This window comes from Temnothorax longispinosus, chromosome 4 (assembly GCF_030848805.1).
Source record: "Temnothorax longispinosus isolate EJ_2023e chromosome 4, Tlon_JGU_v1, whole genome shotgun sequence".
Classification (NCBI taxonomy): Eukaryota; Metazoa; Arthropoda; class Insecta; order Hymenoptera; family Formicidae; genus Temnothorax; species Temnothorax longispinosus.
This window is the reverse complement of record NC_092361.1, coordinates 754,911-767,842: the sequence shown is the minus strand read 5'-3', so window position 1 is coordinate 767,842 and position 12,932 is coordinate 754,911. Positions and strand designations below refer to the sequence as shown.

Sequence of the window (12,932 nt, the reverse complement as noted above, 5' to 3'; positions counted from 1 at the left end):
AATTTTAACAGTAATAAAATATTAATATTAATTACCAGTGGGTATAGTAAGTAAGTATTGTTGTCCTTTATTATAATGATTTTTATTTGCAAGTATTTGTCTCTCTGTTTCCTCAGATTAATTAAAGAATAATTATAATAATTTCCGAATAATTTCCATGCCTCGGAAATTTTTAAAATTATGAAGATAATACACAAGAAGAGAACACGCGCCCGTTATATGCCGACGAAATAACTTAAACTCGCGGGAAGTGCGGAAATATTATTTACGGATAAAAGCTCGGGCAGAAGCGCCAAACGGAATTGTACCCACGGCTTCTTTATGTCGCTGTATAATGACTATCCTCCGTGCACGAGACACGACTTCACCATTATTACTTCCGGAACGTTCATATATACGGAGTGTTTTCTGTCGTTACTATCCCGCCATTGTCATCTAGATTTATTGAAGTATTTGGAGTCAATCTCTTCCTGTATAATTTCCTGTTAAAATCTCCAGATTTTGCACTTTTCATATTTTCTCATTAAGATTAAGTACTTCTATAACTTTAAAGAGTTTAAAGGGTTTCAAACAACTCTCTTTATTGATAAAAACATTGCAACAAACATTTTTTTTCAATTATTAAGTAAATTATTATTAATAGGCAAATATTCGGTACACTATTATCGTCTTTTCTGCGAATCTTTAAGAATCTTGAGTGTCACAAAATTATATCAAAAGTCATATTTGTTTCTCGCGTAACGTGACAGGTGAGACACTGTCTTCGTGTAGCTATAAAGCTGCATCATGCAATATGAAGTGCAAAAACTGGATATTTTGCGTACTCCGAAAGTTCGATACTCGCGAACGACTCGACCCTATCGTCCACAGCGTCATACATTTAAAGTTTAAGTAGCCGGTATCTCGGACCCGTAAACGTAAATATTGAAACGATTTAAACCGCTTAAAAAATTAACACAATTGACCATTCTTTACCGTAAAATAATCTGTATTTAGTCTTATACCGAGTATTTTCCATGTATTATTTGCTCACAGAATAGAACGCGTTTAATCGAAAAGATTTGCTTGCATACATGTAGTTTTCAGAGAGTGTGTTTCACGCAAAATCTCCAGTGATAAATCATTGTCATGCGCGTTCGCTTAGCACAATACATTTTTCCCCCTTTTTTTTGTAAAACTGATCGAACGTTATTTATAAAATATCGTAGCCGATAACAGTGGCGGACAGTCGTTTATATTCCATCATCGTCCGTTTATTTGCACTCGTGCGAAATCGCAGTTATTCAAACCGCAGATTATAGCTTATCGCGAAATTTTGCCGACAAACGATATACATATATATATATATATGTTTGTTGTGTAGCAAGGCGACACGACAAACTTTATTCAATTGTGCAACTTTATTCAAGGCTGCCAAGGCTCATAATTAAACAACATAATTAAGTAACAATGTTTCATGACAGATAAATAAGATTCTGCAACTCTCTTCCTTATTAACATACAAAACCGTGCAGTATTACAATATTGTTATACCTAAAGTTTATACTAAAAAAATTTTTTTAAATATTAAAAATAAGGATATATACGTAGTTCTCTTTTGTCTATATATTATATAATATTTAATATTATATTGTTTAATGTAATATATGATACGATAATATTCAATTATGTAAGAATTTAATGCATTAGATGCTTAGACCATAATTTAATATTGTATTTCACGCGTCTGTATAATATCGGATTATATTTGTGTGTATCTATATTAATATTTAATATTTAATTTAATATTAATATGTATAATTACTCGCTTAATTGCATTTATATTCGCGCGTTGCAATCTATATTATATCGCGGAAACCACTTCATCATCGCATAATTAATCGGCGAATTACAAGGCGACTTGATAAATCCCGATTTACGTTGAATCCTCTGCTATTTTTTACACAAGATTTCCAGCAGAGCAAACGCAATTGAAAGGATATGCGTGGCCGGCGCGGCGGCGCGGTGTGGCAGACACACGCGTCAAAGCCGGAAGTTCACGCGTATACGTGGATTCAAATTAATTCCCCGTCGTGCGCCGGCTCATTTCACATTCCAGCAGAGCGCGTGGACGCGAATCGTGGTGGCCGAGCGAGTGCCGGAGCCACCTAGAGCGAATTCCCCGCCAAATTGGATACCTCCCCCGGATTTCATAAACCGACTGAAAAACGCGCGCGAACGCTGTTCGTTCTTTCCGTTCGCTTTTTCGCATTATTCGAGAGAGGAGAGTATCATCCTGACTGACCGCACTGCATTCAGAAAGGAAAAAAGGGAAAATGCCCCGTCCTTCGACGACGAAGCGACCGATCGGGCATCGCTCGATTGTCGCCATTCAAGCGCGGATTTTTCATTGATTCCTGCAGACCGAGGCGAACCGATAGAATAGCGTCGAGCACCACCATCCACATAGATGGCACATGTCCATCTCTCTGTTTCAATCCGGACACTGAAATCCCGTTGGACATAATTTTGGCTGAGAGTCAGCGTCGCCGGGTGCTGGAACTCGTTTCATCACGACGAATAAAGATTGTGAATTTGATTTAATATTCGTAAAATAGTACGGAAGAAACGTAAATTCTTCATTTCGACGCACATGATAATTACAGTATGCTCGTTAATGCGTTTAATAGAACTCGTGCACTCGTAACTTAACATCATCGGACGTAGCGTTACGTAAACGATTATCGTTTGTAAAGTTAACTAACAAATTGCCGCAGTTTTGTTAACCCGGATGAATTTAATAATCTTTCGCAGCGCGCAAGCCTGTCAATACTCATTTTCACTGCTCGTTTGTTTGCGTAAGCCCTGCAGTCGATAACCTCGTCATTTATGCGGGTCTATGTTAATCTTCGGATTAAAAGGTATAAAGGAGGGATTCCAGCGAGTATCGATTCCTCACCGACGCGTGGAAAATTATACGCGACGTTGAACGTTGAGGAAATAAGGTCTGCTTCCGCGGAACGAACTCCGTGGAAGAAAAGATATAACGAGTGACTATCGAAAAGGGGGAGCGAGATAATAAAAAGGGACGAGAGAAAGCTGAAAGCGGTGATTGCGATTGCACAAAGGAATTCCGTGGTAATCCATTGGCGAAAGTCATGTTACGTCGTCTGACGAACGATTTTCAGAAGCCGCGCAAAAATTGCGTTCAGTCATGTAGCAGTCGTAATAGATTCAGTCGAACTAGATTTAATTCCCTCTTCAACGTTCCCTTCCTTTCTCTTCTTTCACGATATCCTTTCCTACCAGCAGCTCGAAAATACTTATTGAGATTTTATCTTATGCACATAAATCAACCTCTGTAATCAAGTAATGGTAATATATAGAACAGTAGTTATCAATAACAGTATTAATCGTAGATATATTGCACAAGTTTGTAGCATAACAATCGTTCGTGAATAAAGTTGTATATGGATATAAATCTACAAATAATATATGCAATATAAAATAATATATTTTTCCTGTAAAATTCGCTTATGTGATGAAATAGAATTTGGATAAAGGGAAAAATAGGACAAAAATATAGATGAAAATTCACTGTACAGTAACAACGATATTAAAACATGGTAATAATTAAACCAAGATTAATAAAGATTTCTAAAAGTTGAAGAGCTCTTTTGGCGCGGTAATAAAAAAGCGATTTCTTATCGTTGAAATACTCGTAAGAATCCGTATTTAAAATTGCATAAATTCTATGCGGATGTACTTGGGTAAAGTTCATTGGACTAACTATTATGACGTCAAGAAATGGGAATAATTAAACTAAGATCAAACATTTCTGTAACTTGGTCGAATCTCATAGAAAAAAACGCGGTGATAAAAAAGCAATCTCGGGGAATTAACCGATAGGCGACTGACAGAGATTTCCGACCTAATCTTTAATTAACCTTATCTGGATTCCAATATCCGGAATATTAAAAGTTTGGCAGGAATGGCGGTCGACCGAGTGATGTGTGATTAAATATGGAGCTGATCCCGATAGATTCGTGCGGCTGAATTCATTTTCTCCCCGTTGCGTCCGTCATCTTCATATCGACGGGCTGTCTTCACCGGGTAGCCGACAACCGGGCAAAGATCTCCAAGAAAGAGAGAAAGGGGAAACTACCGGAACGTAAGAAAGAGCAAAATTCGCGATAAAGATTTTACGACACTTCGAGAGGACACCTATTAAAGAACATCTTCGAGTGGCATTGAAACGCTTGCTTGGTCCTCTCGATCCATCGGCGATTCGGACTTCAGCTCTCGTCGTCCGAGGGTTACATCCTGGCGGCACGAGCGATCGTTACGGTCGATTGCTCTCGATTGAAACTTTATCGAACTATCGGAAGTAATTCATGTCAAGTTCGCGTAATAATAATTGTCCATATACGCGATATAAAAATTAATTAATCCTCGGATTCAAGCGGTTCTATAGAGAAATTCTCTCCTTTGTTAATTGCAGTAAAAGTAATGCCGCCGTGATTATACGAATTATCAACGTACAAAAAATGTTATAATAAATATTAATTAAACGGCTATTCTCCACGTATTCCCGACTTTGTCGATTTCCAAGAGTGTAATAATTTTAAAACCTCTCTTCCTTGTTAGTTAGACTTTTATTTTTTACTTAATATTAAGATTTTCTCTTTAAATTAATTCGTCTAATCATTCGTGTAATATCTTATTAATATTATATCATATGTTATGTAAAATGTTTCAGAAATTCTAAGGAAAGCTGCTCATTATTTTTATTAAATACAGATTAAACTGTGATGCTATAGTATATAGATGAAACGTTGGATAATAATACACTTTCTCCATGATAATGGTTATAAAAAAATTTTCATTGGCATGTACCGCATTGCATTGCAAACAAAGAATTGAAAATGATTTTCAAAAAAAAACATGGAAATACGAAAATGTGATTTTCGACGAGCACGGAGCGCCTTCCAATGTCGATAACGATCCCAACTGGTGATATAAAAGGCAGACATGTGCCGGCATGAATCATTATTTAATAACGCGGCGGGAACGCCGAATATCGCGAGATGAAGCGTTCGACGAGCCAATAGGCCGTAAAAAAATCGGGATTCTAGCGCACTGTTGTACCCGGCAACGGCGAACCGCGATGCAGCCGGCGTCGATTATCGACAACCGACGATAATAAATCGCTGCCGCGGGTGCTTTTCCGTCCCACGACGTGTTGCGCGATGCAAGACACGCCGCGCCGAGCGCGGTATCATCAATTATTTCCTGCCGGACGCGTATAAACGCGCGCGCCACGCGCATATCCGCGCGTATTATCCGCGTACGTTGCGCGTCGAGAAGTCGATGAATGCAATTGAGTGGTTTTGGTCCCGAAACGAGAGGCGAACGAAGGGCGACGAAAGAAAGAGAAGGGGATCGGCAGATACGATGATCGCGGAAACGGGAAATAAATCGAGGGCCGCGACGGTGAGAAATTAATACGCTTCGTTGCTGCCGCACTTTCGTCTGACGATCGCGGAGCCATTTAACTGGCACAAATAACCAGCTGCCCGCAAAAAACCACCGACCAACGAGAACATCAACGACCGATCGGAGCGACCGATTAGTTTCACAGACGCCCCGGGATTTCCGTGAGATTTGTCTGCGTTTCTCGCAGTGGTACCTTCCAAGAATCTCTGCTTGGACCTGGGTCACGGTTTAATTGAATCATTCGGAAAACAGAACTCCGAAACTCCATGGAAAGGGAAAATAAAATGTTAAGGGAAAATAAAAAAAAAGATTTATAGTAATTGTTAGTTAGGTACATTTGTTTTTGCAATTTGTTTGCAATTTACGATTTGTAATTGCAATTACTAACAACTAATTGTTAGTAATTGCATTTACAAAATCGAGAAAATATATATATTATTTTTTGAATGTATAATACTTAACGCAATTCCATTTATCGTCCGTTCAACACGTTCGTAATTTATATAGTGTCATTATTTTATATATAATGCACATTATTATATGCATAGTTGAGCAAAAAGTATAATTATTGTCAAATATCAATAAATAATTGTTGCGATGAGAGGCACAAAAATGGAGATAATTGGTTAATTTATCTTAAAATTTATTATTAGTGCCTCACACGCGTTGTTTGTTGCTAGATAATGAATAATTCTGTGTAATTCAAACCGAGCTGGATAGGAAGTTTGGAAAGTCAATGCCTGATGATAGTTTTCCTATTATAACACCACTGGCGTAATTATTGTCCGGTGATTGTTTATGATAATATGCAAGGCATCATATTTAATAATGCATTATTACATCATATAGGATTAATAAATCGACATCGACGAACGCTATAATAACGTTGCGTTTAAATTTTCAAAAATGTACTGTCTAAAAAAAATCTAAAAAAATACTTTTGAATTTTTATAAATTACAATGAATACTATATTCATTATAATTTCTGTCAAATAATTATGCTTTATTCCATACATGTCGACGAGATCATTCAGATATTACGTCGTACGGTCATATTAATATTAATATTAATTTGTAATCGCTATGTTGCCTTTCCAAAATTAAATTGAATATATGTACATGTATTCAGCAATGTGATTACTTTGATTTATTACGGAGATTATGAAATGAGTTTAATCTCACTTGGTCGTATCGCCACAAAGGAATACATAAAATTCTCTGAAAGATTGTGACTTAAGGAGATAAGAAAGCTCCGCCGAATGAATGAAATTTGTCGCGAGCAGGCGCCGGTGCGGAAACTTTAATCGCGGATCACAGGATTCGGCGGCGATATTGCTATTCGTCACGAAAGCAACGTGAGCAACGCTATCTTCGACGCAGTTTCGCGGGGCATAAAGGATGCGACCGTAAATCTCGGCGGGAGCTCATTTCGCTGGCGCAACACAATAGTTCGGCGATGCCGTTGGCCAGAAGTGTGCTCAAAAGGGTACCCGGGAGTACGGCCATTTTATTGTGATACGATTTACGATTTCTCGGACCGGCTGCTGAGCTTTCCGCGTCCCGCGGTACGAATCTTTGGAATTCACTTACGTGGCCTCATATACGGTGAACGGATCCGCATCCGCGAGTCTCTCCGTCGCAAAACTTGCGTTTTGTCCGCTTACCTGCAACAAGAAAAATAAAAAAAGTTATGTCATGAACAAGAAAAAATAAAATTACAGGGTATTATAGATAATAAAAAATGGAACTTTTGCTAAAAGCTGCAATCTGCTAAAATGTTTTACGTTCCTCTCTCATATATCTGTGCACATCACTTATACATTGAAAGAATGCCGATGTATAACTAAAATATAACCAAATCAAAAATGTATAACAATTAAAATATATTGGACAAAATGATATGAGGTTATTATTTTAACTAAAAAGAAAGTTAAAGTTATAAAATCGAATTTAGAAAAATTAAGTAGATACTGTAAATTTTTAATTAGTCAAAAATTCACAAATGTGAAATTTTTAGGATTTTCCCTATGTATTGCCGTAGAGCTATTTTATTTAATATTAAATAGAAATACCAAAAATAGGAAATAGGAAAAATAGTTAATGCTTCACTGAGAAAATATCGTATACCTAATTAATTTTTCAGCCTTTGCAGAAAATACTGAAATAGATTATAAATACCTTATTGTCATATATATATACTATATATCATTTATATGTCAGTTATATGATAGAGTGACATTTATATAATACGCATATTAAAAAATCCCTTCAATATTCAATATAAATTCAAATTTTTTGCAGACTTAAAATTCTAAAATTACATATTATATATATAGAATAAATTTACATATAAATTCTACAAACTTGTCAGAACTTGTCGAATACTGGTACAATACTAATTCAATAAATGTTATAATTTAGCATAATTTTCTTTTATAGCTGCAATTATAACGAATATATTCCCCGACGATTACATACCATACCAAACACGAAAAGCGCTAATTTGCTGGTTCAAAAATACCCGCTTGCGTAATGCTTCCCAGTATCCCTTTAATTATACTAAGAACCTTCGGCAAATACTTGTACAGCCGTCGTCCATATTTCTCCGTGGTAACGGCGGCGGCTACTATTTCGTACCGTTGCTACGGTCGCCGGTTTACGAGTATATTTTTTTCCTCGCCGATCTCCGCAACGATGGCACGCAACGAAAATGTCTACATAATTACGCAATACGAGGAAAACGGAGTGCGCAAGAGAAATAGGGTAAGGTACAGTTAGAACGAAGCAAAATTTACTGCACATTCCAACCAAGTTCTCTTGAGAGCATTGCGTATAGTACATGATTATACACGGCAAAGAAAAAGGCAATAAAAAACTAAGTAATAAAGTTAAGAAGCCAATAAGACAAAATAAAAAGTAATTAAATAGATACAAATATAAAAAATAAGAAAAGAGTGTTTCTCTCTCTCAACGAATTATTTAAATGTTTAAATGTTAACGAAATGTTTAAGAAAATAAAAGGTTTGTGTAGACAAAGTCATTTGCGTCAAATTCAATACTGAAATTGAGAAAATTAAATCAATATTTAAAACAAGATTAGAGGGAAAGTAAAAGAACATTTATCCAGAAAGTCCTCGGTAAGATAAATATAGGTTCGATGGATTTATCACGATTAACTCTGTCGAAATAATTAAACATGACAATGGAAAGAGAGCGGGGAAAGAGAAGGAGAGAGAGAGAGAGGAAGTACGAGGGTTGCAATTAACTCGAAACCTCGCTCACGTTCCTGGTGATTCAGCAGTTAATCACCCAGGAAGTTATTCGGCGTTGAGGGTCTATGTCACATCTATCCTCAACCACCCCCTACGTATCATCACGTTGGCGGACCCTTCCGTCGTCTCCTCCTTCCTCCCGCGCTCGCCCTCGATGGCGCTTCATTAGGATAGCATTCATAAACATCCATTTGGCGCAGCGACAATCGTTATTGGTAATCACCGGTTTGCACACGCGTCTAATTAAAATACTACTACGCTATGCTCCCCTTTCTTCATTACCGTTCATACATTTTTCTTCAGATTCTCGCGTCTCTCCATTCTTTCAGCGCGTCGCTGATTTTTATCACGCCGTAATTTGATGTCCAAACGCGGCGAAATTTGAAAGTTCTGTATAATCTTTAAAAATTACATACTCGAGAAAAAGAAGTGCGTTTTTAGGCGGGTCTGAAAAATTCACAGCTTGAAACATAAGCAAATAAATGAGAGGTTCGTATCTTGACATCTTTATCGATGTGTACGAGAGTACAGATGTAATATCATAGAACGGCGTTAGCTAATAGTGGACGATAGCGCCCATTTTCATTGTAAGCGAAAGATTTATTGTGACGGTCGGCGCGGCGGCGAGTTATCACCTTGCAACACGAAAGTGTGGATAATCGCGCCCGACGCTGATGGAAACCTGTTCGCGGCCTTTACTCGCCCGACGATCATCCGATACGCGCTGCATCACGGAATTGCGAGAAACCCCGTAATTGCAGCTTTTACGGAGAATTTTCAGCGTTGATCGAACTCTTTCCAGTATATTGAGATGTAACGTCATTTGTTTCAGCATACAACAGCTGGCACGATAGAAAAAAAATCTCACAACATGGATTTATTTGACGGTGGCTGATATCAGATATTGCGATAAAATATAATATTAATCAGCAAAATAAAATCCGCTTAAACTTCATCAATCCACTTAAACAGTATAATTAATAAAATGCAATAAAAATATTAAATTTAAAAGTTGTGGTAATTATACCAGAAATAAGCAAGATTGATTTTATCGTCGGATTCATTTCTCTCTATTTAAAAAGTAGACCATAATTAAGGATAACTAAAAAAGAATTTAACAAAATATTTCGATAAAAATTACAATATTTTTGCACAAAAAATAACTGTGATATTATCGATTGGCTTGTATTTGGAGAGCAGCATTTTGTGTAAACGTGGTAGAAAATACTGCGAATATCTCAGAAGTTCTCGAAACTTTCAATTTGTCGGCGTGGAGTGTGGAATTCTTTTCTTCAAAAAGCGTGGCCCTCTCCGTATACGAAACTCCTCGAAAAACTTCAGCAGCCCTTCCGCAACTTGGCAATTTCATGGCGACGGGGACGGGCCGCTCGCGTGATCGTGCCACAGCGCCAGCACCGTTTCGTGAGCGCTAATGGATTAAGGCGGAAAACGCAGTTAAGCCGAAACCAATCCCTTATCTCTCATCTTGCAAGTGTACGGTGGACGAGATGGAACTATAGATCCTTTGAACATCTTCGCCCGTAGACTTATTCTTTCTTCTTTCTCTTCGTTGTATTTCTTTTCGCCGCGTGTTACACCACGCCGCATCGGTGCATTCGTGTCCGGACGATTTTGCTCGCGGACGAAATTGCAGTTCGCGCTTTCGAAGATGTGAGGCGCGTCTCCTGCGCGATATTGCACCGTGACACGCACGCATGTGTTCACGTACGTTCGTACGAACGGTTACCTAGTCGATACTAATTGTGAGAACTATACGCACATTTATCTTCAGAGACGGAATGTGCCAGGAACGTGCTTTTAATTATAATATGAGGATTATATAAGGGATTTTATACTTTTTTCGTAATATAGATTATGCCAAATAAACTGCACAATTTTTAACAGTACACTCATATCTTCATGGAAGAATGATTGAAAGTTTAATTTAGCTCGTATTATAATTATAAGATGTTCTTGAACTGCACTTACATTTTTATAGAAACTTGATCTCGACATAATATATTTGTTTGCTGTTCATAAACAGCTGTTAAAGTAAAAGGAATAAATTACATAATATTTTTATATACGTTGCAATTGTTAAAAAAAAGATAATCACAATTGTCGATAAGAATAAAAGTGAAAAACTCGCAAGGCTGATTAACGACCGTGAGTAAGAAAAATTCCGTTATTTGTTGTCGACTCAACGTTTCGCGGGGTCTTCTTTCCGTACTCCGATCGAAGCCATTGAAAACTCGTCTTTGACGTTGCAGCGACGTCGGTGACGACGACGGTGTCGCGACTACGGGCGATGTAAGCTACGCGGATCGATGACGACCGAGACGTCCTGAGTTTAACGACTCACAACGACAAAAGTAATCGCGTTATTTCCGCTTCGTTAGAGGCACACTCTCTCGAAGTAACCGTTGCATATTCGTGTGTTCGCGCGCGACAATAAAGCCGCGCGCAATCCGTAAAGCGAAAGTTTATACGCGAGGCGACCGTGCGATGCTTTCTCGAGGGCTTTCATTTTTCCGGGAAACGCCTCGGTATTACGGCTCCGCTTCTTAAAAGTGTGGGGCGTTGCGCAACATCGAGATTGATTCCTATTATCTTCTTATCGTTTTCTTGCGTTACGTAAACGTAAGCTTCACAAGCGGCGTGTTTATGCAAGCATGATTGATACATTTAGTGCAACAGTCAGTGACGAGCAGTCTCGGGGTCCCTGGATTTTCCATAAGCGTTTCCAAGCGTCATGAAAGACTTCTTAACGCATCCTGCCGCGATCCATTTTCGTCAGACTCTCAACTGCATATGCATCTTATCTACATATTAAACGCGAAAGTAATATGAAAAATGAACTGTTGACTAGGTAGGACGCATACATCCGTCCCGCAATGTTCTGTGATTTATTGACCGCGACAAGCCTATGCATTGCATTTTAGACGTTTCTATATGATTGTAAATCGGAAATATAAAGTAAATCTCCCTTATAAATACAGCAGGGTGAAAAAACAATTTAGCAAGCGACAACGATTGAAGAAAACTATCCGTCAGTCAACGGATTAAATTAAAAATTGTTTTCGAAGGTTTATCCAAACCAGTTTGTGAATTATTATATGCGCAATGTTACCTTGTAATAATCTTTGCTGATGCAAGAATATATCGTATCATCACTAATGCGATCGCGCATTGTATGCTAATAAAAAAATAATTGACTGCAATCCAAGGATGAGAAAAATGTCTTAATATAAATAAGAATTTTTCTGAATAACGCTTTGAAGCAGAAAACATTAATGTGTCAATGAACAATAAATTAAATCGCATTAAAAACTGCCAGGAATTTTTATATTAACGTGTATTAACAATAATGCATTCAAGATTAAAGAGATAAATGTACTCATCCGAAAGAATATTACTATTATCTTTATCACTCTCGAGAATCGCGTGCGATAAGAAACGTGAATGCAGCATCGATACATCGCCGCGTAGCGCTTTCTCCCGTTTGAATTCAGACGATCTAGACAATTCCCCTATTGTGATTTAAAAGGCGCCGCAACTTTCGAATCGCGGCCGTTTTCCGGGACGACGTGACGCGCACGTTGCGCGATGACAAGAAGGAGCCACTTTGAAAAACAAATTCGCGCGAGCTCATCCGCTTGCAAATTCGCGCCTTTATCGCGGGATATTGCATGAAATACACGCGCGAACATACACACATACACACACGCACAACCCTGACGCGCAACTCCCAACGGCTGCGTCACTTTGTTACCGTATCGTAACTATGCTACGCGAAACCCTGACATTCGCCTCTCGCGTTATTCTAACGTTCGCTAACGTTCGCGCACGCCCGCGCGCGCGGAATAATATAGCCGACGACGCAGCGACAACGACTTCCTGCATGCTCGCTGAGATTGAGTCACTTAGATCCCGCGTGTATGTCATGAAAATTCAATAGACAACGTCCCCTTGCATATGTCCGCGCGCGATCTCTCGGCGAAGGGAGAACGGGGTCTAGCAGGGATGGGGACGGTGGAAAAAGGGAGGGAGAAAGAGAGAAAGAGCGAGAGAGAGAGAGAAGGAGGGAGGGAGAGAGATTCGCCGGAGATGCAATAACGGCGCCATGGGACGCTTATCCTGGGGATCTTTGTGCCTCGTGTGCGGCCTCGCCCTTTGTGCCTCTGC

The 12,932-nt window shown here is 38.6% G+C and overlaps 1 protein-coding gene across 3 annotated transcripts in view; it reads right to left on the bottom strand.

Moving 5' to 3' along the window:
* The window catches only part of Fas3 (fasciclin 3), a 301,441-nt gene that overhangs the window by 195,779 nt on the left and 92,730 nt on the right, over positions 1–12,932 (bottom strand). The gene's annotated exons all lie outside the window — the stretch shown is intronic.